This window comes from Nuphar pumila, chromosome 13 (genome assembly GCF_984573655.1).
Source record: "Nuphar pumila chromosome 13, dmNupPumi1.hap1.1, whole genome shotgun sequence".
Lineage (NCBI taxonomy): Eukaryota > Viridiplantae > Streptophyta > Magnoliopsida > Nymphaeales > Nymphaeaceae > Nuphar > Nuphar pumila.
Window position 1 is genome coordinate 74,821,843 of NC_143261.1, and position 25,795 is coordinate 74,847,637.

Below are 25,795 nucleotides of genomic sequence, written 5' to 3' on the forward strand. Positions count from 1 at the left end.
ATATTTCATTACATGGTATCATAGCCTTGGTTGTGCACTTGATTCATATAACTAGTTGACTTGTTATACCTCTCTCTTGGTTTGTCCTCCATTTTTTATTATATGATGGAAGGAGAACAAAAGATTGATCTCTCCTTCAAGCTTAATGGTACTAACTACATGATGTGGGCCGCCGCCATGGAGAACAACCTCAAAGGTAAAAAGCTTTGGGGATATGTTATGGGCACTATTAGGGAACCTCAACTTCAACTTACGAAAATGGATGGTGATCAAGAAAAAGCTCTAGAAGGAAATGCTCGCATGAAGGCTATTGAAGATCACCAATCCAAGGTAGAAGATTGGGAAAGAAAGCATGCAAAAATTCTTGCATGGTTCATGAACAACGTAGAGCTAAAGATTTGCGCCAATATTGCTAAATTTCGCCTAGCAAATGAAGCATGGTTCTTTATGAAAGGTATGTATACCCAAAAAGACCTTGCTCGCCAATTCTTTATCCAAGAAAAAATCCATACCATTAAGCAAGGTGAAATGAGTGTAAGAGATTACTATAGCACTCTTGGACCTTTATGGGATGAGCTATCCCTTCTTGAACCCAAATGGGTATCTAGTGAAGATGTGGAAATGAGAAGAGAACAAATGGAAAAAGAACACTTTTTCCAATTTTTATATGGGCTTAGGCCCGAATATGAACAAGTTAGGTCCTCCCTTCTTCATAGATCTAAACATCTTACATTGGAAGATGCCATAGCCGAAATATGCCAAGAAGAAACGTGTCTTGGCATGATTAAAGGAGGAGATGAAGTTCTAGCCGTGTCTAAACCCGGCAATCATATGAAAGCTTATAAGCCTCCACACTTTGGAAGGCAAAATAACTATAATGGCAATTATAGGAAAGCCATTTGCCATCATTGTCAAGAACCGGGTCATATAAGACCTAATTGTCCGAAGATAAATGAACCTCCAAAAGGTAAAGTTGTTATTACTGAAGAAATCTCACAAAAGAAGGAGCCAATGAAAGGGAAAGAGTCTTTTTCCCTTGCTCAACTATCCGAAGCACTTCAAATTCTACTCAAATCGCCGTCAACTTCGGGAGCCGCCATTGCCTCTTCTTCTCCTCCAGGTATGCCTTCTTGGATTCTTGATTCTGGAGCATCTTTTCATATGACCCCTATTGAAAATGGACTATCCAATGTATGTAGCAACTTCAAAAATTCTTTTGTTTCCACCGCCGATGGTACCTCTTTACAAGTTAAAAGTTTTGGAACTTTAGACTTTTCAAAAGATTTTTTTGTGCCAAACGTAAGGGTAGTACCTCAACTTAATTTAAATCTTTTATCTGTTTCTCAAATATGTGATCATGGATGTGAAATCTCCTTCTCAACCAAAGATTGCTCTATACAGGATCTCCAGTCCAGGAAGCGGATTGGGCAAGGCCATAGGAGGGGAGATCTCTACTACATGAACAATTTGAAACTTCCCACTAACTCATTTTGTAATCATGTCCAAGATAAAAATATTGAAACTTGGCATCAAAGACTTGGACATCAAGCTTCTCAAAAATGTACTATTTTCCTTTTGGAAAGAAATTTTGTAATGAGAAACATTTTGTTTGCAAGAGTTGTATTTTTGGAAAAATGAAATCCACCCATTTTCCAAAAAGAACATTTGTGTACAAAAGACCCTTTGAATTAGTCCATTCGGATGTTTGGGGTCCTTCTCCGGTCATATCAAAAGGAGGATACTCATATTATGTTACTTTCATTGATGACTACACTCGATATGTGTGGATCTATTTTCTCAATCTAAAATCCGAAGTTTTTAATTTCTTTAAAAAATTTCATATGATTGTCAAAAATCAATTTTCAAGTAATATCTTCATTTTTCGATCCGATTCCGGTGGAGAATATCTATCAAATGAATTTCAAGAATACTTGGAAACCAATGGCATTTGTCATCAAAGGTCATGTCCTAGGACTCCTCAACAAAACGGTCTAGCCGAAAGAAAGCATAGACACATTTTGGAAACCACTAGGACTCTTCTCATTTCCAAAGAAATTCCAAAGTGTTATTGGGCCGAAGCCGCCTTAACCTTCCACTTATTTGATAAATAGAATGATATCCTCATCCCTACAAAATATATCTTCATATGAAAAACTCTTTGAAAGAACACCCGATTTTAATAGATTAAGAATTTTTGGGTGTAAGTGTTTTGTCCTTACACATAAAAGAGATAAGTTATCTCCAAAAGTTATCGAATGTGTGTTCTTAGGATACGGAGAAAATCAAAAAGGTTTTAGGTGCTTCGACCTCAAAAGCAACAAACTATATATATCCAAAGATGTTACCTTTTTAGAAAATGAGAACGGCTTTGAGAAAAATAAAGATATTGATGAAAGCGAATATGCTTTCTTATTTGATCTTCTCTCTCAAGAAGATATGACTCCTCACGAAGAGGAAGTTCCTAATGATTTAGAGGATACTCCTCTTAGTAATGTTGAAAATAGAAGTAATAATTTTGAGAATAGGTTAATTCAAACCTATGCTAGGCGTGGTCAAGAAGCTCCCATAAGTGCTTTAGAAAAATATTCTCAAAATTCCAACATAGAAGAAACCTCTTTAAGGAGATCTAGCCGAATCTCCAATCCTCCTAATAGGTTTGTTTCCTATGAGTCCCTAACACCTAAATATAGGGCATGCCTAATTGCATTACACTCTTATCATGAACCATCACACTATAATGATGCCAAAAACATTCCTCAATGGGTTGAAGTCATGAAACTAGAACTTAGTGCCCTTGAAAAGGCTAAAACTTGAGAAATATCTTCATTACCAACTGGAAAGAAGTCTATTGGATGTAGATGGGTCTTCAAAATTAAAACTAAAAGTGATGGGTCATTAGAACGTTATAAAGCTAGGTTGGTAGCCAAAGGATATGCTCAAGAGTACGGAATAGACTATGAAGAAACCTTCGCTCCCGTAGCTAGAATGACTAGTGTTAGGACTCTTATTACGGTTGCATCCGTTAAAAAATGGCTTATCTATCAATTGAATGTTAAGAACGCATTTCTTAATGGCGAACTAAGTGAAGAGGTCTATATGGATCCTCCACCAGGAGTATCTATTGGTGAAAATAAAATTCTTAAACTAAAAAAGGCACTATATGGGTTAAAACAAGCTCCAAAGGCTTGGCATGACAGATTTAGCAATGTAATGACTAGCTTAAATTTTCGTTCATGTTATACTGACACTGCGTTGTTTGTGAAAAGTGCAGGGACCTCTGTAGTTATTCTACTACTATATGTTGATGATATGATCATCACTGGAAGTGATGAGCAAGGAATCCATGATATTAAGAAAATTTTAGAAGAAAATTTTGACATGTCTGACCTTGGTTTCTTAAGATATTTTTTAGGTATTGAAGTTGCATATTCTCCCCGAGGGTATATTCTCTCTCAGATGAAACTTGTCGCTGACATTTGTTCCAAGTCTGGAATTTCGGATGATAAGAAGACAGAAACCCCTGAGGTTATCAATGCAAAGCAAACTGGAAGATGGGACACTTCTCGAGAATCCTACTCCCTACCGTCAACTCGTTGGGTCTCTGACATACTTATCCATCACTCGGCCAGACATAGCTCATGCAATTCACTCCATCAGTCAGTTTCAACATGTACCTACAACTGTGCACATGAGTGCAGTCTTAAGGATTGTCAGATATATTAAAAACACCATAACTAAGGGAGTTTTTCTTTCCTTTTCATCATCTCTTGATTTAATTGCTTATACGGATGCTGATTGGGGAGGAAATCCCAATGATAGAGTCTCAACCACTAGTTTTTGTGTTTTTTTAGGTGACTCTATGATTTCCTGGAGATGCAAGAAGCAGCACAAAGTGTCATTATCCTCAACAGAAGCGGAGTATCGTGCAATGGTCACTACAACCATGGAGCTTGTGTGGCTTAGAAGTCTCCTCAGTGATATGGGCATCGTCATCTCAATTCCTTCGAAGATGTGTTGCGATAACAATAGTGCTATCTATATTGCAAGCAATCACACCTTCCATGAGCGTACTAAACACATAGAGATGGATTGTCACTATGTTCGAGATGAATACCTAAAAGAAACCATAGCACTGCCCTATGTCACATCCGAGTACCAGTTGGCGGACTTCTTCACCAAAGCCCTTGTTGCTCCTCGTTTCATGTTTCTTCTCAACAAGCTTTCGGTTGTATCCCCGTAAAGCTTGAGGGAGGGTGTTAAAATATATGTAATCAATATATTTATATATATATATAAATATATTTATCACACACTACCCGATAAGGGGTAGTTCTGTAAACTCGCCCAATAGGGGCATTGTAGACTTTTTCTCTTTTCTTCTTTTTTCTTTTTCTTTTTCCTTTTTTTCTTATTTCTTTTTTGCTTCTTTTTTTGTACTTTTTGTGCATTAAATGCACAGCCATTGGGGGACCCAACAAAGAGTCGTTGGGAGCCCAACGACTCCTTGTTGGGACTCCCAATGGTCCCTCTCTCTCTCTTTTCTCTAACTCTCCCTCACTCATCTCTTGCCTATAAATAAGTGGGGTTTCCCCCTTTGTAATGGGTGGCTTCTTCAAGCCTCTTTGTGCCTTTATAAGATTTTATGCTTTCTAGCCATTATTGGCTTTTGTGTATGTCCTCTTTTGGACTTGTTCTTTGATTTCTATGTGTGAATGTCCATTGTAGGACATACATTTCTTTTCCGCATATTTCATTACAGTAACAAGGGGAGTCAAAAGGATAAAACAGCACCTTCTCCATGAAACATGCAAGCAAAAGATGATAAATAAATAAAAAGCAAATAAAGTTTCTCTGATTTGGCATCTATAAGAGGTGAAATGACATGAAAGGTTTCAATATTGAAGCATTCTAAAATCAATGCTTTGAAAGCCACAGAACTGAAAAACATCTGATGAGAAGTGATGCCAGAGGCATGAAGCTGACAAGAAGTGCCACCAGGGGCATAATCATCCGTTTAAATCATTACATTACACAATGGTGAACTTCAGATTATTTGTAAAGTGAATTCTATGAGGTTAGATTAGTCTTTTATGTTGTATCCTGGTTCCAAAATATACTCAATAACATGGGTCACCAACGCCAATGAGAACTAGTGGACTGTTTACTCAGGAAAAGTGGTACCCTAACTTCCTTATACCTCTTTTAGATGGCATTAGAGCATATGCACCTGGGTCGGCAAAAATGCGTGATGTACTTCTTTATCTCGTATCCTTTCTTTATTTTTTCTGATCTCTCGATTGTTAGTCCTTCTTTTTCTTTTCCTTCCTTTCCATTCACCTTCAGTTTCTTCTTACTATTCTCTTTTAGAGCACATAGCTTATACCCCTGTGATAATCATTCTCTCAAGTTTTTGAGAATGGTTCTCCTGAGAACTATTTCTCACATAACTGCAAAGTGCAAACATGAGAAAATGGGTCCCCTGTAGTTGTATGAGAGAAAGCTTTAGGAAAGAAAACAGTTCCCCAATTCATTGAGAAAGGGAGTCATGGTTGACTCCATGACACCCTTTCTTAGACAAAGATTCTCTTGTGATTCAAAGTCACGATCTCAAAGTGCTTGCAAGTGTAGCCTTAGTTTCTCCTCCATTTCTGTAAGGCCTGTCTATTTCAGCCATGCGAAAGGAACTCCCGCGAAAGGGCATGCTGTTTGAGAAAATCCAAAACATGGTGTTTCCCAGGGAAAAGAGCTTCCCCAGCCAACCCCCTCACTGCAAGCAAGCTTTTTCATATGAAACAAGCAGGCCCTGCAGGAAAATGGTGGGGTCCACTGCACCGCAATGTGGGCCAACTTTTTCCCCATTGCGTGTGTTTGTTTCATGTGCCATGAGAAAAACTCCTTTGTTCCTTTCTTCTTCTCATTCTTCCTTTTCCTTATTGTTCCCATTCACCGCTATCCATCTCAGATCTGTTTTATCAGCCAACAATTGTATCTGAAGCACATTAAACCATCTCAGACCTGTTATATGATATATCAACCTATAATCAGATCTGAGTTTCCTCTACTTAACTATTATTTGATCTCCTCTTCAGCTCAAGTTTATTAGTCAATGAGCAATAATCATATCGGGACCTCATTAAGCTTGTATTCAATCTTTTACAGCCACTAGAATTGGGTCCATATCTTCTTTTTGTCATTAATCTTCAGTGTTACAGAACTAATACAAACTGGAACAGTCGCATGTCATTAAGCCTGTGTCCTACCTATATCACAGGTGGGTCAAAATCTCCTTCAACCATTAGCTTTATTGTTCCATAACTGAACACAAACTGGAAGTCAGACCTGAAGCCTTTGCTGTCATTATACATTCTGTTTTGTTGACATCATTTTACAAATTGTTGATTGCTTTTATCCACTGCACATTTTGTTATGAGTGCCAAAAGGTCTCTAATAAATGCTTCAATCTCATCCTCTTTCTTGAGTGAACTTGTTGAAGTGCCAAAAGTTCTTTATCCAGTCCACTTCTATGGACGAAGTGAGGCATAGATTAGATTAAGAATGAATACTTGCCTCTAAACTTACCACTAGATCTAATTTATTAATTTGCTCATATTGCACATGTCAATGAGAAAGTCTATTCCACTTAAAATCAAGACATCAAATTTGATATCATTCAGGATTAGATTTGATATTGTCCATCTATTATGGCAAATTTTCTTCCTTCTCTTTACCCATCAAGTAATCATCTCTGTCTGAATGGGTTCTTGAATAATTGACCCCTATTAGTTACCGCATCTAGAAACAAGAAACTACTACCTTCATAGAGAGTTTAGATCTAACGAGGCATCTAGATGTACTGATCTTGCTTCACCACAATATGTTAAAGAAGACCAGCAACAAGGGAGGAAAACAAATACAACCCCCCACCCCTTCTTCCAGCAATTTTTCTCTTAATCCTGCTTACCATGCATGGTATCACCAAGATAAGATATGGTCGGTAACATAGAGCTTATCTAGTATGTTGTAAGACATTTGATTCATGCGAGAGACAGTTTAACTACCAGTGATCTTTGGCATAAGCTGCATGTGAGCTATTCACAAGTATCTGAATCTCCAGCCATGCATCTTAAGACCAAAGTTTTGGAATACAAAGAGAATGGATGTCAATAATGGAGCATTTGGATAAACTAAAGAGCGCTGTTGGCCAATTGGCTCTCATTTGTTGATCAGTTGTCTCTCATTGGTCAATACATGTCTAAAAAAGATGATGCATGCTAAGTTAATAGGCATAAGAGCTGATTATCAAATGCTATCATGTCCCATGAGTAGTTATGCATTTTGGAGGTTTTGCGATCAATACTCCTACAACATGAGGTGGCACATAAGTGTTAATATATATATATAATCTCTTTTTTATCTTTTGTCTTTTGTAATGCCCACTAGGGGCAATTTAGTCTTTTTCTTCACTATCAAATACACATGTGCATTAGGATTATTTTTATTTTCTTTTTTTTATTTTTGTTTTTTACTTTTTAGTTAATCATTGTAAGGGGCCCACATTAGACAATGGTCACAAATGTGACCATTGGGGGCCTCCCAATGGCTCTATGGGAGCCCCCCTAGGGTCCCATTCTTTGCATAAAAAGAGGTGAGTCCCCCCTTTCATTCTTAATGCTTTTTCAAGCATATTACAATACATTGTGACTTATATTTTAAGTTCTCTCTTCTCACTTTGTGTGTGTTTGGTGTTTGAACTTTGTCGCACATTGTATTTGGTCCATTAGTGACATCTTGCTTATGCATTTGTGCCTCCTTATAGTCACATTGTGACATTGTTTTTTGGCACTTGTATTTTATTACAATAAGCACACATTGGTAGCAAGAACAAAGAGCAAAATGCCCATGACCTATGTCACATAGGTATGGGGTGCAGGTTCTGGTATGTGTGTGCGTGTGTATGGGGGCAGGGGGAGAGGTGGATTTGGATTGGGATATAATCCCAACAAAACCCATACATTTTTTATATAAAAGGCGAAGGGGGTAACAATAAAGAAAAAGGAGGGATCTCTCTCTCTCTCTCTCTCTCTCTCTCTCTCTCTCTCTCTCTCTCTCTCTCTCTCTCTCTCTCTCTCTCTCTCTCTCCTGCAAGGGTTATGCCATGGTTGCCAGTTGAGGAAGCGGGAGCGAGAAGCGATACGGGAAGCGGGAGCGAGAAGCGAGGCACTTTCAAAATTTTAGGAAGCGGGGAAGCGTGGGACCACTTAGGAGCGATTCGAGAAGTGTCTCGGAAGCGACCTAGGAAGCGTCTCGGAAGCGACCTAAGAAGCGTCTCGGAAGCGAGGGGGAAGCGAAAAAAATAAAAAATAAAAAATACAAAAAAAAAAATTGAAAAAAACAGGGGAAGCGAGGGGGAAGCGAGGGGGAAGCATGATGGGAAGCGTGCTTCCCATTAAAGGGAAGCGCGTCCCCCATTAAAGGGAAGCACGCTTCCCAAAAAAAGGGGGGACGCTTCCCCCCACGCTTCGGAAGCATGACGTTTCGCGCTTCCGAAGCGCGCTTCCCCTTTTAGCTAGGCGCTTCCGGTAACCCTGGTTATGCCTAACTACTAAACCCAAAAAGACGAAAACGAAGGGTGGGTTTGGTCCCACCTTTGACCCCAATCAAAGGAAAAAAATGGGTAACAAGGATTCGGTCAGCCTCAGACCAGACACGATCCAGACCGCACCCCGTGTGCATCAAGCACTCCCTCCCGTGCCTGGTCATGCCAACACAGGTACGAGGGGTGCAGTGTCACACCCACGTGACATAGCCCATAACATGCTGAATTTGCGTTTTTCAAAAAAGTGTAGAGAGGCAGCTAATAATGAGTGTGGAGAACAAGGTCGTGGAAGAAACACAAACATGCATGGTCATGGCTTACAAATACTACCCCTACACCATAATACCTAGCCTCAATTCATATGCTACTCGAAGTCCAATATTTTTGCAGCAATTGCAAAGAATAATCCTCCCCATAAATGCTGCACAATTTGCTCAGGCTTCAGTGGTCAGGCCTCTGTTGAACATGATACATTTGCTGCCACTTTCAAATGATATGTAACTGAGTCAACTTCAAACATCGAAGAAAGCTTGATATGGTGTTTTAGGAGCTAGCAATCACATGACGAGTAATGTGGGCAAGATTGATAAATTTCAAATCTTATATTAATCTTGGCAAAATCATTACTAAGGATGGTAAAATACACCATCATTCATGTTGAAAGCACCTGCATATCTAGTAGTCCCAATTCAATATTTTTTGTGCTCCCAACATTTAAAGAAATCTTATTTTTGTGTCTTAACAAGTTGACTGGATAATTTTTTATATTATTTTCCCCCTTTTCTTTTAATATATGTGAAGGATCATATGAAAAAGACGTGCTCCGGATGGTTGAGGCAAGAGTTTGGTATTGTTGCATGTTGTATTGAAAGTCTATGTAATATAATGTAGTATAGTTTTGTGTAATGTAACATTATTAGGGCTTTATGTGCATACCCTATTAAGAGGGGGTATATTAGACATTTTTAATTTTTTTTGTTGTACTCTAAAGGGACCGACCCTTTTTATGTAAGAGAGAACCCTCTCTCATGAGATCGCATATTGAAAGAATACTTGCTTTTCACTCTCCATCTTGAACCCTTCTTTTTCCCTCTCTTTTCTCATTGTTCTTAACATGGTATCAGAAAAGAGAGGAAAAGCATCCCCTATGCAGCAGATTCTGTTAAAATGTATCATTCAATCTTTGTAATCTTATATATATTTTATATATATAAAGGATGATACATATACATATATGGTATATATGCATATGTATCTTCCTAATTATATATATAAAATATATATATTTCTCTATTATTAGGCATAAGGGTAGTTTAGTCATTTCTCCTTTTTACGCATATTCCATTTGGAATATGTTTGTAATTTTATTTTTATTTTTATTTTTTATTTTATTCATTCTTATGGTTTACGCCACCTAGGGAGGCTCCCCAAAGAGTCGTTGGGGAGCCCCCCAACGGTCACATGTTGGGGAGCCCCCAACGGTCACAAATGTGACCGTTGGGGGCTCCCAACGACTCCTTTGGGAGCCCCCTATGTGGCTCCTCTCTTGTGTTATAAATAGGGGTCTCCCCCTTGTATATCAAGCACTCCTTTGGAGGAGCCTTTGCTCCATGTAATGGGTGTTACACCCTTCCTCTTTTCAATAATATCAACTTATGCCTTATAGGCATTTTTGCCCCTTTGTGGGTTTATGTGTTAGCACATTATGTGCTTGTGTTTTCCCCTTTAGTGGGTATATTCTCACTTCATGTGCATGTGTATTGGTTCATTATTGAACCTAATATATTCAAAGTCGTTTCCTTACATGGTATCAGAGCCAGGTTGGGATCGAGTTTCTCTTTGTTGCATTGGGAAGCGTGCTATTCAAGAAATTTTAAAGAAGAATGGTGAAGTTCTCGTTTCTCTCTTTTACTTCTTAAAATTATTTGATATGCATTATATTTCTTTAAGTACTATGCATTATGAAGAATTATATGTTTTTTCATATGTGTTTCTCTCTTTTGCTTCTTAAAAATGTTTGGTATGCATTATATTTCTTTAAGTGTTGAGCATTATAAAGAATTAGATATGCTTTTGCATTTGTGTTCTCCATGTCATTATGAGTTTGGATTCTTAACAATTCCATTGAACTTTTTATATTATTCTCTTTCGTATGTCTTTTCATGAAAAATAAGTTTTTTAAAGAAAGTTATGTTAGAAGTAAAATGTTTGTGAGAGATGTAGCATTGCTCACATACTCTCATCATAATTATTTCATATTAAAGGTATGTGTTTACCCTCTAAAATGTCCTATATGAGGTTTTTTCATAATAACATGTGTCTTTGAAAAATGATGTTTTATTTTCCTACCTAATGAGTTCTTTTTCATACGAGCAATGTTTGATTAAGAAGGCATTTTTATAATATCGGTTGAATTAAGTTTTTAAAAATGATCTCATAAAATATGGTTATCCTCTTTTCATTCTTCAATTCAATTTCAAGAATATGTTTTATTATAAGATTTATGGTCTTCATTAATGTTGCATACTTATTACATATGTTTTAAATATTTCATGTTGTGTTTATTTAAAACATATTCATGCCATTGGTTATAATCTATTAAGTCATATAATATTATGAATTTTTGTTTATAGATTTATGCCATAACGCAATCCTAGTATTCTCTTTGGGGATTTTCTCCACTTTAATAAAGTTTTCCCTCTTCCTTTCGTATGTATCCTCATTTGAGAATTTTTGTTTGTTGGATCTCTCTTTGAGAGGCCTTTTTATCCTTGTGAATCTTCTTATGAGTATATACTCTTTGAGAAGATTTCATGATTGTTATAAGCTTCTTTTTAATATTGGTTTTTTATGAGATTTTTTTAATATTACCATCTTTGTGAAAGCTTGAGAGTCTCAAGCATTTGCTCATTTTTATACATGCATTATTGCATGTTTGCTATTATTATGCTTTTTGCGTATTTTGTTCAAGTGTTATGAGAGTGGTTTCGTACACTTCTTTTATAAAGTATTCATGCTTGTATGCGTATTGTCTATTCATAGACATTTTCACATGGTACTATCTTTTAAATAAAGAGATGATATATATTGCCTTCCTTGGGGCTTGTTTTGTCCCTTAGTGGACTTGTGAGATTGTTCTTTTTATCATTATAAGTGCTTCCGCAATTTCTTGTTACATGTTGTCCTAAATTTGCTCATTTAAGATTATTGTCATTCTACATATTGGTATGCATATAATTGCAATTTATAGAGGCTTGATTTGATTCTTGGATTATTCCAAATCCATCCTCACAACATGACATTGCTTAAATATTTCATGATGTGTTTATTAAGTCTTTTGATAATGATCATGATTGAACATAATTTCGTATTTATGCAAAATTATTAGAAGGCATATTGTTGTGATTAATTATGTTGGACCTTTGAATCGGCCCTCTTTGTAAAATCACATATTTGGAAAATGATTTCCCTACGTGTTCATTATGACATTTATTTTTATCCATCACAAGTTATATGATGCATCAATCCTTTTTGTATGGCCTTATTGTTATATTAGAGATGATTGTTGAGGTGAGTTAAGGGCACCTTGTGTTATGTCATTTTAGATTGTCCAATTACCATATTAAAGATGGTTGTTGAGGTGAGTTATGGGCACCTTGGGACTCTAGAATAATTTGTTATATGATCTCTAATTATGAGTGTGTCACTCATTTTCTTTTGGCCATTGATCTTATGGATGCTCTTATTTATATATAAATGTGATGGATATATGGTGTCTTGGAACCTTAAATGTTTTAAGGTATATTTAATTCAAGGGTGTTGGGGATTATTGCCCAACCTTTTATTGCTTATGAATCTTATGAGTGCATTTGCACATTTGTGATTTCGTGTTTTGTGCTTTTGTGCACAAGTGTTCCAAGTGTTCTTGGTATATGTATGTTCTTACATTTATATCGTTTCATCGATTATAGTATCTTGTTAAAGATACTTTTACATGCTTTTGTGCACAAGTGTTCCAAGTGTTCTTGTTGTGCGTATGTGCACATATTTATTTTCAAAAAATATTGTCCAAGGTTTTATTTATATGTTTGTCATTACAAAATTTTATTGCCTTAAAAGTCTTCTCCTCTTATACCTCTTATCTAAGTGTCATCATATGTAGACAAGACATATTATTACACCATTGTGTGTTGGTAGCCCTTTGTTGGCTTTGCTCTCTTGGTCTAGTAGTTGAACACACTTGTCTTGAGTGTTATTATATGTAGACAAGGCACGTTGATTCACACCATGATGTGTGATTTTAGTTCACGTTGGCATTTGTGTTCTTGTTCTAGTTGCTGAGATATATGCCCATGGTTGGCTTCTTTCACTCATTTCAAGTGTCATTTTACGTAGACAAAAGATGTATTGTGTTTTAGCCCATGGTTGGCTTGATACTCTTGTTCTAGTAGCTGAACATACTTAGTCTTGAGTGTATTTTTACGTAGACAAGAGATGTTTTTGGTCCATGTTGGCGTGTATTCTCTTGGTCTTATCGTTGATGCACTCATTTCAAATATTATTACATGTAGACAAGAGGTTCTTTTACACACCGTTGTGTGTCCTTGGCCCTTAATGGCATTATATTTATGTTCTTGATCTATTAGCTTACACACTTGATTTGTGGGTTTTGGAGGACTAATGAGGTAGTTGCTTGTAATGGATGAATTATTGTTGAAATTTATGAAATTTCATTCATATTTTGTCTTTTTAAGATACAAGTGAATCATATCATTAATATGCATATTTTAAAATCAAATTGATTTTTTGGTCACCTTTTATATTTGATATGCAAAATGAGTTTTTGTAATCATTTGAGTGAGATGTTCCTAAATGTGTAAGGTTCTCTACTCAAATAACTCTCATTATTTTGCCTCTTAAGTGGACTTAAAACTTTTTTGAACTCTTGTGTTTTATACACTCTTTTGAGCATTTCCCTCTTGAAATCGCTTTCAAAGGACTTGCTAAAAATCAAAAACACTTGTCTTTCTATCTTATTGATTCATGTTACTTGACTAAAGTAAGATTGGAGCATGATCATTAATGACTCTTTTAGGTGTTGATTCATTTCATGATATTTTATACATATGCTCATTATGGTCTTTTGGCCCTCATTCAATAAATTATGTGCAACTTGTGCCTCTTCGTAGGCTTCTTGTGGTGTCCCTTGTGAACCATTATGTTATTCCTCGTTATGAGGTTGTGTTTGTCCAATGTTGGACTTTATGAATGCATTATGCATTCTTGAAATTTGTTTCCGCTCCCTCTTCAACATGGTATATGATTATGGAAAATTGGTTTTCTAAAATCATTTTGCATACATAAGTAATTATCTTGTTTCATCAAATCCTGTGATGAATTATGCATAGAATATCTTTTTGCACCATTACTTTTGGATGAATTATATGATATGATTTTTTTTTGTTAATTCATCTTATTTGGAATATTTCACTTGATTAAAGTGAAAGATATCTTTTACTTGGACCTCTTCTTGATTTGTTCCACAGGATCTTGAAGATGAGAGGAAAAGAAGTACCTTGGATAGATCATGAAAGGTGTTCATCGTTAAAGACTTTGGAGGAACACATTTGCAAATTTCAATGGCATTCGGACTGAAGGCTCTTGAAGCCTTGAGATTCTTCCCCTTGCATTCTTCAATCTTTTCGTTCCCCCACGCAAAGTTTAAGGGGGGGTGTTAAAATGTATCATTCAATCTTTGTAATCTTATATATATTTTATATATATAAAGGATGATACATATACATATATGGTATATATGCATATGTATCTTCCTAATTATATATATAAAATATATATATTTCTCTATTATTAGGCATAAAGGTAGTTTAGTCATTTCTCCTTTTTACGCATATTCCATTTGGAATATGTTTGTAATTTTATTTTTATTTTTATTTTTTATTTTATTCATTCTTGTGGTTTGCGCCACTTAGGGAGGCTTCCCAAAGAGTCGTTGGGGAGCCCCCAACAGACACAAATGTGACCGTTGGGGGCTCCCAACGACTCCTTTGAGAGCCCCCTATGTGGCCCCTCTCTTGTGTTATAAATAGGGGTCTCCCCCTTGTATATCAAGCACTCCTTTGAAGGAGCCTTTGCTCCATGTAATGGGTGTTACACCCTTTCTCTTTTCAATAATATCAACTTATGCCTTATAGGCATTTTTGCCCCTTTGTGGGTTTATGTGTGAGCACATTATGTGCTTGTGTTTTCCCCTTTAGTGGGTATATTCGCACTTCATGTGCATGTGTATTGGTTCATTATTGAACCTAATATATTCAAAGTCGTTTCCTTATAGATTCAACCCGAATAGAGGAGCTCATCATTGACGCCCTGGTGCCTTCATCCAACCCAGCGACTGGGCTGTGGTGGCTGGGGTTGAAGAAGTTGACCTAAGCATCAGCTTGTTGGTGATTTTAGGATATTTTCAAAGCAAACCTCATGTGATTTGGTTAAGTTTTGGATTTTTCAGTGGATTTCTAAGAATTTCTGGATTTTAAGGTAAATATCTGGACAGATTTGGGAATCTGTTGGTTCTGTCCATATTTTGGGGTTTTAATGTGTGAGATTGGTATTGTTTGGGTAGTTTATGCATTAGAAGAGTCTGAAATCAACCTTGGTGCGGATTAGACTCAGATTTGGAGAGTTTTAAGGATTTTTCAAGTGAGGAATAGGTGGCGGAAAATCTGTTTTGGGGCCTTAGCTTTTGGCCTAGTTGTTTGGTGCTGCACCAATTTGGATCATGTTTGCTATAGAGGATTGAAGAAAACTTCTTGCAACAGCTGGTTTGGGGTTTGTGGAGAAGAGTTGAGCAAGGTTTGAGGTACCCATAACTTGCAGCAAGCTATATTTAGGGTTTTTTGAAGTGTCGACTGCCCCTATTTGTTGTGTTTGTATTGCATTTGTGTTGATTCAGCATTTCTTGTGCATAAAAAGTGTATTGTGACTTCCGTTTGTGCCTTGTGCCTTTCAATTGATTTTTGACCTGTCTTGGTTGGCATTTTTGTGATCTTAAATCCTTCTATTTTTGGTAATATTGGCGGTTGGTGGTAACATGGAGAAAAAAGGGATTAAAATTATCCCAGTTAAGTTAAATGAGACAAATTATTCATATTGGGCTGATTTCTTAAAAGCAATGGTTGTCGGGAAAGGTTTGGGAGGCTACTTGGATGGTTCAAAGGCAAAACCCAAGGTTTCTGATGAGGGTTTTGATAAGTCTATAGAGGAATGAGTCTTGAACAGTGCAAGAGTTGAGGCGTGGATTCTTGGGTCTGTAAAACCAAGAATTGCCATGAATATTTCAAAATTTTACGAGACAAAAGAAACTTGGGCGTACCTGAGGCAAGTCTATAGACAAGAAAACAGGGCAGGGCATTATCAACTCACTCAAGAATTAATAAGTATGTGCCAAGGAAGTAAATTCATTGAAAAGTTTTATTTAGATATGCAGAGAATCTGGGATGCCCTTGCACTTATGGAGGGCCAGAAGAAATGTGAGAAATGTACAAAATGTGTGTCTTGCACTGTTAAAATATTATGTCTCTTTTAACTGTAAACTGAAATACCCATCAGGGGTGTTTCAGTCCTTTTACTCAATAGGTGTCAGCCACCCTAATGGGCTAATATTTTTACTTTTTCTTTTTTTATTTACTTTTTCCTTTTACACCATTTTCTTTTTACACTTTTTTTTTTTGACTGTTGTGAAAGGGACAGCTCCATATAGCTGTTGGAGCTGCCCCAACAATCACAAATGTGACCGTTGGGTGCAACTCCAACAGTCATATTGAGTTGCACCCTGTGGCTTCTTTTTGCATTATAAATAGGCCTTAGTGGCCCTTGTAAACTCATCCTTTTTTGTGAGTGCATATGCAATAACAATGCTTTTGTAAAGCCCCTCTTGGGAACTTATGAATTGAAGTTCATTTTGTTTCATGCTTTTGTGCATGTGTATCCGTGCCTTTGTGCACTTTTGAGTGTTCTCCTTTGTGCCTTTGTGGACTCTTTGTATTTCTTGTATTGTGGTGTTACACACAATCTCTTTTTGTAGAGATTTTCACATGGTATCAGAGCAAGGTTGTTTGGAGAAAGAAATTGGTGTGATTCTTCTCAATATCAAGTACCTCGAAAAACGTGCCTTCAACTTTTTGGTGATTGGAGTGGAGACTCTTCTTCATTCAATATTTTAGAAGATTACTACAACAAGAAAGATTTAAAATCTTATTGTGGTACGTATTCTTTTTTTTCTTCTTTCCTCTCTAATGGGTGAGAAAGACTCTCATTTTTCTCTTGGTTTCAAGCTAAATGGCTCAAATTATCACGTGTGGGCCGGAAATATGGATGCTCAGATCAAAGGGAAAGGGCTTTGGGGTTACATTCAAGGCTCGATTTTGGAACCAGAGCCTAAAATTACTTTGGTTAAAAAAGGGGAAATCAAAATCCTTGAGGAAGATGAAAGAACTAATGCTCTTGAAGAATATAGTAGGAAACATGAGGAATGGGAAATGAAGAATTTCAAGATCTTGTCTTTCTCTTCCGTTGAGACAAGGATTAATGCCAACATTATAAAGTTTAAAAAGGCTTCTCAAGCGTGAGAGTATCTTGAGAAGATGTATACTTCTAGGGACTTGTCCCATAAGTATTATCTTCAAAAGAGAGCGTTAACTCTTGTTCAAGGTGATATGTCTATAAGAGAGTATTTTGCGGAACTCTCTTCAATTTGAGATGAGCTTGCCATGCTTGAACCCAAGTGGAGTGGAGAAGCCATAGAGCTTCGTCATAAGCAATTAGAAGAAGACCGATTCTTCAATTTTTTGAATGGACTAAGGCCCGAGTTTGAGCAAATAAGATCTTATCTCCTATCCTCTTTTACCTCTCCCTCTCTTGAAGATGTCTTAACTAAATTAAGTGGAGAGGAAACCCGTATGGGCATTAGCAAGCAAAATCCTAGTGTTCTTGCAATATCCACAAATCAAGAAGAATGTGATGGTGTTAATGTCGTTTCTAGACCCGGTAACAATTTAAGAACATATAGACCTCATTTTAAGAATCAAAATCAACGTAATCAAGGAGAAAGAAGAGATTATAGCAAAATCTCGTGTCACTTTTGCAAAAAACCGGGTCATATCAAACTGGTTTGCCCAAAATGGAAGAAACTTCTAGCAATGGCAACTACATCTCAACCATCCAAAGAGGAATCTTCAAAAGAAGCTCTATCTCTCAATCAAATTGTGGAGGCTCGTCAACCTCAGGGAGCTATTTCCGGTGCCGCCGTATCCACCTCTTCTCCTCCAGGTAAAACTCCTTGGCTCTTAGATTTGGGTGCATCCTTTCATATGACCCCAAACATTTCATCTCTTTCCGAGTATTCTAAAAATGTGTCACTTTCTTTTGTTTCGACCGCAGATGGTACTTCTCTCGAAATTAAGAGAATTAGAAATTTTAAAACTCAAAACTTCTTTATTCCAAAAATTAAATTTAAACTTGCTTTCCGTTTCTCAACTCATGGACCTTGGGTGTAACATTCAATTCTCATCTAATAAATGTTTAATACAGGATCACCAGTCCGGGAGATTGATTGGGGAAGGCTCTAGGAAAGGAGACTTGTACTATTTGGACTTTCTTCAAATTCCTAAAAACACCTTTTGTAATGTGGCTCAACATAAAGACATAAATGTTTGGCACAAGAGACTTGGTCATCCCAACATTACCAAGCTATCCTATCTACATTTTGTTAAAGATCTTTGTAAAAATACTTTCTCTTGTAATGATTGTATTCTTGGAAAAATGAAAAGTATACCTTTTGAACCAAGAACTATGTTTAGTACTAAACCTTTTGAAATTATTCACTCAGATGTTTGGGGACCGGCACCTGTCATATCCAAAGGTGGTTTTGCTTACTATGTGATTTTTGTGGATGATTTCTCATGATATTGTTGGATATATTTTCTCAAACATAAGCATGAAGTATTTTCATGTTTTAAAACATATCATATGATAATAAAAAATCAATTTAATAATAATTTAAAGATATTTAGGACCGATTCCGGAGGTGAATATCTCTCTAATGAGTTTAAAAAATATCTTGAGGATTGTGGCATTGTCCATCAAAGATCGTGTCCTAAGACCCCACAACAAAATGGTTTGGCCGAAAGAAAGCATAGGCATATCATTGAAACCACTAGAACCCTTCTCATTTCTCAAAATATTCTTAAAAATTTTTGGGCAGAAGCGGCTCTTGCTTCCGTCTATCTTATCAACCGACTTCCATCCAAAAATTTAGATAAAATTTCTCCCTTTGAGATTCTATATGAAAAAGAACCCGATTATAATAGGTTGAGAGTTTTTTGTTGTAAGTGCTTTGTTCTTACCGATAAAAATGATAAACTCTCACCAAAAGTCATTCCTTGTGCTTTCCTTGGCTATTCGGAAACTCAAAAAGGATTTCGATGTTATGACTCTAAGAATGATAAATTATATGTTTCAAGAAATGTAACTTTTTTGGAAAATGATAGTGGTTTTGAAAAAAATGTATCTCATTTAGAAAATGCCGATTACTCCTTTCTTTTTGACCTTTTATCTAAGGATGATGATATCTCTAGTGATGATGAATCGACATATGATAGTGAAAATGAAATGGTTGTGATCAACAATAACTCTAACCCTTCTACCCCTCAAGAAGAAAATGTATCTAGAGAACCCATCACTTATTCTCATAGAGATAGAAGCACCTTTAGGAGTGCTAATGAACTATATAGTGAACCTAGTGAGACTATTTTCACTCATGATTCTCATCCTAGGAGAACTGAAAAAACTAGGACTCCCTCTAGATTCGTATCTTTTGATTCTTTCTCTCCTAAATATCGAGCTTGTTTGAGTGTCATTCACTCTTATTTTGAACCAAAAAATTTTGGAGAAGCCAAACAATGTACTGAATGGAGAGAAGCCATGGAGAGTGAACTCAAAGCTCTTAAGAAAGCTAACACTTGGGAATTTCAATCTCTTTCCAATGGCAAGAAAACTATAGGATGTCGATGGGTGTTCAAGGTCAAGACTAAGAGTGATGGTTCTCTTGAAAGGTATAAGGCTCGTCTTGTAGCTAAAGGGTACAGTCAAGAATATGGGATTGATTATGAAGAGACATTTGCTCCAGTAGCGCGTATGGTTACTGTCAGATGTCTTATCACCATTGCTTTAATTCGAAAATGGAATATTTACCAAATGGATGTCAAAAATGCCTTTTTAAATGGAGATCTTAATGAAGAAGTTTACATGGATGCTTCACCTGGTATGAAAATCCCTAAAAATAAAGTTTTTCGTCTTCGTAAAGCTCTTTATGGACTGAAACAAGCACCCAAGGCTTGGCACGATAGGTTTAACAATGTAATGATTGAAAATGGTTTCACTTCATGCTATACTGACACTGCATTGTTTGTTAAGAAATTTGATGCAGGGATTGTTATATTATTGTTATATGTTGATGATATCAAAGGAATCAAGAACATTAAATCTATTTTGACTTCAAGATTTGAAATGTCAGACTTAGGATTTCTGACATATTTTTTGGGAATTGAGGTTGCCTATTCTCAGAGAGGTTATTTTTTGTCTCAAACTAAACTTGCTTGTGAGATTCTTGATAGATCAGGAATCACAGGTGACAAGGTCTGCGAAACTCCTGAAATAGTAGGTTCAAAGATGAAGATTGATGATGGGATTCTCCTAAAAGATCTCACACCTTATCGGCAACTGGTTGGATCCCTAACATATCTCACCATTACCAGGCTTGATATTTCTCATGCAGTACATGTTGTTAGTCAATTTCAACATGCACCTACTAAAGTCCATATGAGCGCCATCATTCGCATCATCAGATACATAAAGGGTACAGTAAACAAGGAAGTATTTCTATCTTCTACGTCTGAATTAAGTTTAATTGTTTATACTGACTCTGATTGGGGAGGTGACACAAATAATTGTCACTCCACCACTGGTTTCTGTATTTTTTTAGGTGAATCATTAATCTCTTGGAGATGCAAGAAGCAGCAAAAAGTATCGTTTTCATCCACCGAAGCTGAGTATAGAGTCATGGCATCTACTACTATGGAGATTGTTTGGATTCGCAACTTGTTAGAAGATATGAATATTCAAGTTCAAGGGCCCACAAAATTATGTTGTGATAATAAAAGTGCAATCTATATTGCCAAAAATCACACATTTCATGAGTGCACGAAGCATATCGAGATGGACTGCCACTATGTTCGTGAAGAATATTTAAGAAAAATCGTTGACCTTCCTTATGTTACATCAGAATATCAACTGGCAGACTTCTTCACCAAGGCGTTGTGTTCTCCAAGATTTAACTTCCTTCTTGGCAAACTTTCGGTCGTGACACCCTAAGTTTGAGGGGGAGTGTTAAAATATTATGTCTCTTTTAACTGTAAACTGAAATACCCATCAGGGGTATTTCAGTCTTTTTACTCAATAGGTGTCAGCCACCCTAATGGGCTAATATTTTTACTTTTTCTTTTTTTATTTACTTTTTCCTTTTACACTTTTTTCTTTTTACACTTTTTTTCTTTTTGACTGTTGTGAAAGGGACAGCTCCATATAGTTGTTGGAGCTGCCCCAACAAGTCACAAATGTGATCGTTGGGTGCAGCTCCAATAGTCATATTGAGCTGCACCGTGTGGCTTCTTTTTGCATTATAAATAGGCCTTAGTGGCCCTTATAAACTCATCCTTTTTTTGTGAGTGCATATGCAATAACAATGCTTTTGTAAAGCCCCTCTTGGGAACTTATGAATTGAAGTTCATTTTGTTTCATGCTTTTGTGCATGTGTATCTGTGCCTTTGTGCACTTGTGAGTGTTCTCCTTTGTGCCTTTGTGCACTCTTTGTATTTCTTGTATTGTGGTGTTACACACAATCTCTTTTTGTAGAGATTTTCACATATCATGCCAAACCTAAGTCACATGGGTGCGGGTGCGGGGGTGCGGCACTTTCAAAAACCTTGGGTGCAGGGGTGCGGCAAAAACAAATAATATATATATATATATATATATATATATATATATATATATATATATATATATAAAAAAAAAAAACTCAACATCAACAGTTGGAGAGTTGGAGAAATTTATTCAGCAAGAATCTTTTGGAAGCAAATGAGACAGACGAGGACATGACACAAGTGTAAGTTGAAGTATCCATGAAACATAGTGTTTATATTCAAGATTGAACAGGATCTAGGAGTAGACATTGAGCCCACCCGGTCTGGCCCGAACTAGACTCAGGCCCGTCTAAAGCCTTGCCTGACTCTTGTCAGCTTCGAGCTAGGCACGAGTCAAGCCAAGTCACAAGTGAGTCAAATCAGGCCCTTTAAGCTAGACAGTATTCTTAAATTGTGGCAGAAGCTGCATTGCCCTACAGAGACTGCAGGGTTCGGAATCGAAGGCATCCAACATAAGCTAAAACAGAAAAGAAATGGAGAACAAGGAAAAAAAACATAAAAAGATAGCAACCCAACAATCTTGCTTTTAAGCAGCATTACATGAAAGCAATTAAAAGTCCAATAAGATGAACACCATTAAGATATGAATAAACCACAAGAGTCAAAGCCAAATATGAGAATGCCACATAACAACAAAAAGAAACAAAAAAGGAATTAAAAATGTTGTGAATTTCCATTTTATTATTTAAAAACAGTATTTTGAGTCAAGCCAACACAAGTGTACTTTGTCTTCACGCTTATCCAAGTAAAAGTTTCTCATGTCACCCTGATAATCCTTCCATAACTCTGCAATATCTGCATTGCCAATGACAGTAAGGTCCACCAGATTCGTTACCGATACAGGCAGTGTTGCTGAGAACCCCCTCATGTCGATCTTTGGCAAGCAGCCTAGCATGCATGTATTTTCAGGGAGAGTTGAGAAACACGAACAATCGGACAAATCTAGAAACCTCAGCTTCTGTTGTAAAATCCCACCTAAAAATTTTCCTTTCAGACCTGGGTCGGATCTGGATCCGGTATGGACCCGTGACCCATTAGGGTTATTAGCATGCGAATGCGAGGGTTAAAACCCTCACATATTTCAAACCCCCGCAACCTCCCCTTCTGAGAAAGGAAACCCCTTCGGGGTTTCCTGAATCGGGCTTCCCCCGAGCCTTCAAATACTCGCAAGGGGGGGGGGGGGGGGGGGGGGGGGGGCTCACCGCCTGCGCCTCCCTCCTCTGCCTCATATCCCTTCCCGATTGCCCTCCTCATCTCTCTCTCAATCGCTCTCCCTTTGCCTCGTCTCCCTTGACTCGCCGGAGAACCAGTATACTCTCGAACACCACCAGCCCTTGTGTGTGTCTGCGAGCTCAGCGCCATCCCCTCTCCTTCCTCCCGATCGTCATCACCGTGACCTCACAGGTAAAAAGTCTCTCCTTGCAATTTTCCTTTTCGATTAGGTCGCCGGAGAACCGGCAGAGGGCCGACAACCTCTGTCGTGCCTTCCCTCTCTCCTTTGTTTCCGATCAGGGTGTCGGCAGGTCGGTGGCTCATGTCGCCCCTGGCTCTCTCTCTCTCTCTCTCTCTCTCTCTCTCTCTCTCTCTCTCTCTCTCTCTCTCTCTCTCTCTCTCTCTCTCTCGCGCGCGCGCGCGCGCTGGAGGGTCGACAGTCCCCTGTCATTCCCTCCCTCTCTCCCGTGGTGCACCGGAAGGCCGGCAAGGAGTTGATGGCCCCCTGTCGCGCTCTTCCCTCTTCTTCTGCTCCTTGCCGGAAGGTCAACGCACCCAGAGTCGGGTTGACCGCACCCGCGTCGAGTCGCGTCGACGCGGGTGCGGTATCCTGCTAGCCGAATCCCTGTGACATAGTGCCAAACTTGATTGGGGCTTCTTGATACGCACAGAAAAACTGACAGAATTATTGAGTTTTTCATGACTCTTAGACCAAAATTCAATAAAACGAGGAATGTCATTTTGCATCGCTCTCACTTACCATTTGCAACTCAAGTCTGCATAAGAGACTAAGTTAAAATCTCTTTAATCATACTCTTCAGAGGATAATGTCATGGTTGTATCTTGACAAATGGGTGGTATAATTGGTGGAAGAGGTGGTGGTAGGACTGGAGGACGAGGAGAGTTGGGATTTGTCGAAAGAGGTGACCTTATTTTCGTTCAGTGTCATGAAAAATTATTGTGTCATTCTCAAGAAAAAGAAATGTGGTGCATATGCAGCTTCTACTGAGAGTGAGGGTAATGGCCAAGAATGAACAATCAATTCCTCCATCATCTATTGATGGCGAAGTGATAGGTAGTGGGCAGCTTCAGAGATTAGAGTAGGTTCATCATGAGATTTGACATTAGATCCAGCAACTGCAATTTCTTGCTTAGTCAACCATTGGTCCTTCTTCCCCTATCACTCCTGCCTTCTCCTCCTCTGGTACTGCTTTCTCAGGTATCTTAGGTCCTTCTGGTTGGCTAATAGACTCTAGGGCTTCATACCATATGATACCTTATGCGTCTGTTCTAGCTAATTGTCGTTCCTGCAATGGCATTTTCACACTGCAGATGGTTTCTCTATGTCTGTCTCCAAAGTAGGTTCAAAGACTTGTGACTATTATCCTGGTAGTAAATTCAATTTTTATTATCATGTTTCATCCCTTGCTATGAATCTTATTTCAATTGGTCAATTTACCAAACTTAATTGTAATGTTATCTTCTCCTTTGTTAGTTATGTTATGCAGGATCACTTGTCAAGAAAGAAAATTAGGATTGACCATAGAAAAAGAGACTTGTACTACTTGGACTGAATTGATACGAGGAAGCAGAAGGAAGTTGAAACCAGATATTGAGCTTTAGTTTTAGATGAGTCTGTTTTGTGGCACCAGAGACTGAAGGCATATTTCCAGGTCTAGGTTATGAAGTTTAGTGTCCTCGAAAAATTTTGGAAAATACAGGTTAGTTGTGTCAAATCATGTCAAGGATTGTGTGAGTTGTACATTAGCCAAGAGTCATGCCCTCCCATTCAAGTCTACAGATAAGGAATCAGAGAGTTCCTTTGATTTGGTACATTCATATGTATGGAGTCATTCTCCTATTCTGTCAAAAGGAGGATCATCCTATTTTGTGACTTTCATAGATGATTATACAAGATTTACATAGATATATTTTATGAAAAATAGAAGTGACCGTTTTAAAAATTTTAAGAGCTTTTGTACCATAGTTGAAAATCAATTTACAACTAAGATTAAAACTCTGTGAAATTATCCGGGTGGTAAATATATTAGCTATGTATTTGAAGGATTCGTGCAAGAGAGAAATGTGGTTAATCAAAAGTCATGTTCTTACACTCCTAAGCAAAATGGTGTAGCTGAGAGAGAAAAAAAGGCATATCTTGAAGACAGCAAGAGTTCTTATGTTTAGAGGAGAAGAACCCAAAGTGTTTTGAGCAGATGCAGTTCAATTGAGCATTTCTCAGATAAATCGTATATCTTCTAGAGTACTTAAAGGCACATCCCCCTTTTAAAAACTTTATGAAAAAACTCCGAACTATGATGTATTGAAGGTGTTTGGTTGTGTATGTTTTGTCTTGCTAGTGACAGATACATAGACAAGTTATCTACTAAAGCTGACAAATGTTGCTTTCTTGGTTTCACTAATGGTCAAAAATGATATAAGAGTTATGATCCAGTTGAAAAGAAAGTGTGGATATCTCGTCATGTTATTTTTCAAGAGAGTGTGCTATATTTTAGTCGGTATTATTTTAGTCGGTATAAAGAAAAGACAGAAAATGAGACTGACTTGTCCTTTTTATTTTCTTTGAAAAGAAGGAAGGTAGGAGAGAGAGGATGGAGAGTCAAGGTGAGAAAGGGGAGCAAGTCTTCCGGAGAAAATAAGTTTGGCTAAACCTACTTAAGGAGACATAAAAATTGATTGAAATTTCATTTTAGATCAAGTAGAAGAGTAGGAAGTGAAGAAGCCAATCACGATCCCATTCCTGGGATAGCTTATCCAGGACAACAACAAAACTTAGAGTTATCATCTTCTTCCATGTCTTCTCGGGTACATAAAAGTTCTAGACCTTTTGTACTTTCGTCTTGTTTTGTGTCCTACGAGTCTTTTGCACCTCATCATTGTGCTTTCTTAGCTTTAATTTATTTATGTG

The 25,795-nt window shown here is 37.4% G+C and overlaps 1 protein-coding gene across 1 annotated transcript in view; it reads right to left on the reverse strand.

The window, feature by feature from the left end:
* The window catches only part of LOC149818729 (RNA polymerase II C-terminal domain phosphatase-like 1), a 46,773-nt gene that overhangs the window by 15,241 nt on the left and 5,737 nt on the right, over nucleotides 1-25,795 (reverse strand). The gene's annotated exons all lie outside the window — the stretch shown is intronic.